Here is a 6612-nt window from a genome sequence, read left to right on the forward strand (position 1 = left end):
ATGTCAGGAAGACTTTCGACACAAAGAGTCGATCCCTTACTCGAACCGGACTCTAATACCACTACTGGGTCATCATGAGGGGAGGCATTCACATTGGGTTAAAACTCACCTAAAGGTCAAAAACTCACAAAAACAAGTGAGAGAGACACTACATATTCACCCAAAATCTTAAGGTGATATTTGTATGGGTCATCTTACTTATAAATTGCTCAACCTCCAATTTTCTAAATAATGTGGGACTTAGAACTCACATTTATTTCTCAACACAACTCACACTTGTTTCCCAACATATCCATCATCATTCTTTAATTGATGTTAACATTTTGGTTTCTAACTTTCTCCATGATTGCAATCGGTTATTTCTCAATTATGTGCCTAGTACCTGATCTTCCCTTACTTGTTCAACAAGTTACCCTCCCTCTAGATTCAAAGGATGACTCTATGGCTTGGATACCCTCAAACTATGGTTGAATGACCGTCAAGGATGTTGTGGCCTATAACTCAATTCCAACTTCCAACCTGATTTAGCCCAAGCACCTATGGAATTTGGATATTTCTCCATCCAAAGCTTTCCTGGTGTAGAGGTTATGTCACAACAAGGTTCCATTTGACCTTAGTCTTTGCCACATAGGTTATTGTGTCAGCTCCATGTGCAGTTTGTGTTAGGGGTGGACATCGGTTGGGTTGGATCGGTTTTCGGGCCCAAATTCCCAATCCGACCTAACCATCGGTTGGAAAAAACATAACCAAAACCGACCGGTTTGCAATTCGGTTATTTTCGGTTTCGGTTTTGTTCGGTTCGGTTTCATAATGCGGTTTATTCGGTTTTAAAAATAATTGAGCTCATTCCAAAATAAACCCAACACAAGTGGATTTTATCTAGGATTTAAATAGCACAATTTTATACTAGTCTTTAAACTTTTAGTTTACTTATGAACAAAAAAATAAAACAATATATCTTAAAACTTATGAAATTGCTGCATTTTTCGGAAATGGATTGAACAATCATTGTTAACATTTGTATTCTAAATTTCTACTCATATTATATCTATCTTGCTGACATGGATACAGGGCCGTTCAATGTAACAAATGTCTTTGAGTTCCATAATGGACGGTGGTATATGGTTCATCATCACAGTTCTGTGATGAATGGGGATGTAGAGCAACAAATTATGCATGGATAGTAATAGTAAGAGAGATGATATGTTATTATGTCTGATACTGGTCTCAGAAAAGGTTTATTTGCAGAAGCAAGATGCTTGAAATTATTTTCGTAATTGGAAGTTTTGTTTTGAGCTTTGAATCTTTTGTTTTCATACTGTATATAATACAGGAAATTGCAATGGGGCCAAAAAAGTGTGAAAAATAGATTAAGTGGATTAAAGTAAATACAAAAGATTGATGGAAAAGATTACATGTGAATCAACGTCCAATACATCGGTGAGACTTGTGAAAAACCAAGGCTGTGCAGTTGCAGGAGTTACTAATTCAAAAGTATAGTCCAATTTTGGCGTGCATTTTAGTTCTCTAGCAGTGTGTGCATTTTTCAATATTGTAAGAGACAAGTCCATTCCGGCAATGCAATATCCAATCAACCTTCAATGCAATATCCAATCAACCTTACCTATAGATGATCATCAATCAACAATCGTATATATAAGAGCTAGTGCATAACAATTTCTATAACAAAAGATAAAATCAAATCAAATTCTTTTCATAAGCTATTACCAACAAAACAAGAATTGTCAATTAGAAACATAAAACAGAAGGAAAAAATGAGATGAGAAATACACATGGAATATTTAACCAACAAGCTTTCTCAGTAAATGAAATTCATTTATAGGCATAAATATCAAAACTCAGTTAGAAACCAACCTGAAGTTGTTACTCCGAAAGAGAATGATTCAACTTCCACCTCAAGGTTACTGTCTCAAAGATCAATCTCTTCACAACAAGAGTTGTGGGCCTATTAATAACCTCTAAACCAATAGTTGTGGGACTGGAACCATAATCTGGCAATAAAAAGTGATGAAAAATCATTTGAAAAAAGAAGTGTGATTACAGAAAACTAGTACCAGAAGTGTGATTACCGAATTCTACTTCATATCCTTTAATATACCAACGCGCACCAATAATTTTCCTGCCATTATATGAAAGGATAAATGTTTAAGAACTGCATCTACTATAGCAGAACTAGAAATAAATTTTAATGATATGCATCCACTGCTTCTTGACATACAGTGTTGTTGAGTAGGCAACCCAAACTCAAATTTATCTTCTTCCCATTGCGTGCTATGATCAATTAGCTGGCACCTTCATAACAAATTATTATTACACTAAAAGCATACAGTACAAGCCAAATAACTAACAACTCATCTTTAGCCTAAATGCCACTTCATATGAGAATACCTATTAGGACACTTACCTTGAAATTGTGTCGGTGGGTGATGCTGGTTAGAAAGTTCAATGTTTTCAACGAAAAGAAATTTAAAAAGACAAGTATTTGAATAGGGAGTGTTAGCGCTGGACAGAATAAAGAAACCCAGCCCAAACCGACCAAACCATGTGGCCCCTTAGAGGAATACAAAACAAATAGAGGAATACTTATAAATATTATTTTAAAATAGTTACAAACAGACAAGAATTACAAATAATATTTTATATTAACAAACTATCAAAGTATTAAATTGATGTATAAGGATTAAAACGGTTTTTGGACACAGATTTATACTTCGATTGAGTTAGGTCGTTGGCGGCAGGACTCATCCAATTACCTTTAGAATATTGTTCCTCGTTACAATAACAGCACATTGTGTTACCAGATATCCATTAGAAACAACCAAGATTGAAATCACTCTTGACCATGCCTCATAATTATTAAAATTTTCATTTCTTTTTTGATTTTTATCGAATATTCAAGACTTTGTAAACAAACTTGGTTGTTAGTCTACATCTTTTCTGTGTTAAAGCAAATTTCAAATTAAATAACACGACTTCCAAAACAAACTACAGTTGGACAGATCTATTGTGTAAAGCAAATTTCAAATTAAAAGATGTACATATAAACATATGTTAGGCCTGATTTGCACATACTTTCACCCTATAAACCAAATATGATGACAGAAACAGCATATAAATTACTAGATAACGTAATCAAAAAGACTGATGAGGTTCAGACATTGACAAAAAAAACATTTCAATATGCAGCTAAGGTAAAAATTTAAGTATATCATCTATATTTATATATCTATACAAATAGATGAAATGAGAAAAGAGAATAATAAACTTTACATGAACTAACAAAGTTTTCAACATTGGGGGAAGTAAGAATTCTCTAACGGAGAAGATATAAAAATTGAATTCCTCAATTCAAATTTATAATTAAAAGGTTTAAATCCTAGGATTAAAAGCAACAACTATTAAAATGAAGTGTGACTTATGATCCAACACCTAAGCATCGTAATATCTTGATATGTCCAACCATTCTCATAATATTCAAACAAGCCATAATAATCAGTATAAAAGCTATTCAAAACAAAACCAGAACTAATGTGAACCATACCACAAAACTCAAACCATCAAGTATAGCTTAGCTTACTCAAAACTAATAATGCCACACAACCCAAACAACTGAACAATGAAATAGTTTTATAATCATATTGAAATATCAAGAAAGTACAAAATAAATAGAAAATAAAACAGAAACAATGAGGCTGCAAAAACAGTAGTTCAAAAATACTTGCCCCAATCACAAATAACTAATTCTAAAAACAAATATTCCTCTATAACAACTTAAACTTATTTCTGTCAGATGCAAGACTAGCATGATAAAGAGCCTATTTGTTAATGCTTGAAAAAAGTGATTTCAAACTTGTGTAAGAAAATGATTATTTCTTCATAGCAGTAACTAATGATTCTTCATAGCAGTAGTTATAGCTTTAAAAATCACTTTTTAAAAATCACTTTTTATTTGAACAGCTAGTTATTAGTAGCTATAGATAACATGAAGTTTATAACGGCCAAGAGTAAAACCTCAGGCTTCTTCCGGAAGTTGTCGGCGAGCTGAGTAGGAACAATATTTACCGACAACACCTTCACAAAATCAATCTGAAGAAGCAGTTTTAGAATCGGAGTTAAAACAAAACAAAGTCAAACCCATCAGAAATAGTTCAACCAAACTTAACATTTCAACCATAGTCAGAGAGAAAGAGAGGGAAAGAGAGAAAGAAAGATAAGGAGTAACTTACATCGGTGGTGATTTGTGGTTGAATAATGGACGGCGACGGTTCTTCGTTAAACGATGAAACCACGAACTAGCATCAACCGAAAAATTGGAAGGTAGAAAGAGTTAGTTCTTAAACGATGAAACCACGAACAATGGAAATTGAAAGGATGAACCCTAGAATCAACCGATTACCTGAGAGAATGATGAACCCTAGCGGAGTAACGTTGCTGTTTGTGCGTATGAATCTCACGAAGAAGTGAAACTAATGAATTGAGATTTGAGACTGAGAGAGAGTCTTGGTTTTGGTTGGGCCGGCCGGTTGATTTAGGAATTTATGGTCTATAACATAATTTCTACTGAACCGGTCGGTTTAGGATATCATCGGGTCCATAAATTCAAACCTAAACCGACCGGTTTAACCCATGTGAACCCAAGATTATTCAAACCGTCAAACCGAAAAACCGACTCACCCGAACCGGTGTCTAAGGGGCCACATGGTTTGGTCGGTTTGGGTTGGGTTTCTTTATTCTGTCCAGCGCTAGTTTGTGTAGACAGTAACAGGAAAACACATACCACTTATTCTTTTGGTGCACCTATGCTTAGAAGCTTTGGAACTAGTTATTCTCCTTGCTCTGGGTTGGTACAGTTAGCTCCATTTCCAACCATCTTCTTTTGTGTGACAAGTCCTGGGGCCCTCAATGTAGGGTTGTCATTCAAGCCTCTATTATATCCATTATGAATTCTATTTGGTATTAATCAAGTTAAATTCATGTGCAGTTTGATGCATTCGAAATATGCTCTCAACTTGGTTTTGGCTGATGTTTCTTTCATTTGTGACCTAACCAAAAAAGTTTGTAACTCCTGTGTCCAGGATTTCTCCATTATCACCTACCATGTCATGCATTAGACACTAATACATGTTCAAGAATTCAGTATTTCTTATATTTCATTTATCAAGTATGACTCTTGAAATCATGTACGTCATATGAAAATTTATGTTACATTTTTTATAATAGTAAATATATAAGTTTATTGAAATCATGTACGTCATATGAAAATTTTACATTTTTTATAATAATAAATATATAAATTTATTGAAATCATGTATGTCATATGAAAATTTATATTATATATTTATAGTAAATTGAATCTCTTTCTTTCTTGTATCTTATGCATGACTTTAAATCATGCATGTCAATCAACAAAAATATCACCTACCATGTCATGCATTAGACCACCAATACATGTTCAAGAATTCAGTATTTCTTGTTTTTCATGTATCAAGTATGACTCTTGAAATCATGTATGTCATATGAAAGTTTATATTATAAATATAAAGTAATTCTAAATTCTAACACTAATACATTTATTTATTATGTATAATTATTTATCAAATAACTAGATTTTAAATAATTGAATAAAAATTTTAAGTGTTCTATTACAAAATAGATTCCCCTCTAAATTTTATATTGATAGTATATTAAAAAAAAAATTATCATTACATAAAAATGATCTTTGAGTGGTCATTTTCTCGACCTTGTTCTAAGTCACACCCTCTAAATTTTTATATTTAAGTTATATTATTATTATTTTTTAATTTAGAATAATTTAAGAATATATTAATCATCACGGTAAATTCAATCTCAATAAATTTGAACTTTGAATTGATTTAATTAAAAATGAATAAATCTTAATTGAATTATTTTAATTATTTTAATTTTTTTTAAAATTCTAAATTACTTCGTCAAAACACATTTCAAATAATTTGTTTGATTTTTTTTATAAGCTTTGTACTTCCCTGACATTCTAAATAATTTGTTTATATTTTTTTATAAGCCTTTATTTTTCTTTGGATGTTTTCGTAACCTTTAACCTTTCCTCCTTTATATTGGAGAATATTTAGTTTATACTTTTTGATTTTATGAGTTTCGATGAAGAATTGTTGAAGGTGTTCAAGATTTTATGGATTTCGATAAAGAATAGTTGAAGGTGTTTAAGATTTTATGGATTTCTATGAAGAATAGTTGAAGGGTCTTTTTTGTTTTTGATGTGTTAGTTTTGTTTTGTGATTACACAAAAGAAATGATGTTTGTGAGGAAAAACAAGTGGATATAATTCATAGACCTATCACTCAGTGAGAATTTATGGTTTTATTTAGATTTAGTGTTATATGTTTGTATTGATATGTGAAATAAGAAATGACTTTTATGATTTTTCAATTTAGGTTGATTTCCTATCATATGTGTATCTTAATACTGAAATTAATGAATGATTATGTTATTTTATGAGGCTTGCTATTTTAGTCAATCCCATTGACATGCTTCTCGAATTTGTGACGGAAATAAAAGCTTGTTTATCTGATGGTAATGAAATGCAGGCTTCACACA

General features: G+C 31.9%; 1 long non-coding RNA gene across 1 annotated transcript; it reads right to left on the minus strand.

Moving 5' to 3' along the window:
* Nucleotides 1–1343: 1343 nt before the first annotated feature.
* On the minus strand, nucleotides 1344–5112 carry LOC127076650 (uncharacterized). Its single transcript, XR_007786849.1, has 7 exons — nucleotides 4418–5112; nucleotides 4248–4313; nucleotides 4033–4107; nucleotides 2240–2313; nucleotides 2091–2140; nucleotides 1876–2012; nucleotides 1344–1624 (listed from the first exon to the last, which is right to left on the minus strand). It is a non-coding gene; the product is annotated as an uncharacterized LOC127076650 (long non-coding RNA).
* Nucleotides 5113–6612: the final 1500 nt, after the last annotated feature.

Source organism: Lathyrus oleraceus, chromosome 4 (assembly GCF_024323335.1).
Source record: "Lathyrus oleraceus cultivar Zhongwan6 chromosome 4, CAAS_Psat_ZW6_1.0, whole genome shotgun sequence".
Taxonomy (NCBI): Eukaryota; Viridiplantae; Streptophyta; class Magnoliopsida; order Fabales; family Fabaceae; genus Lathyrus; species Lathyrus oleraceus.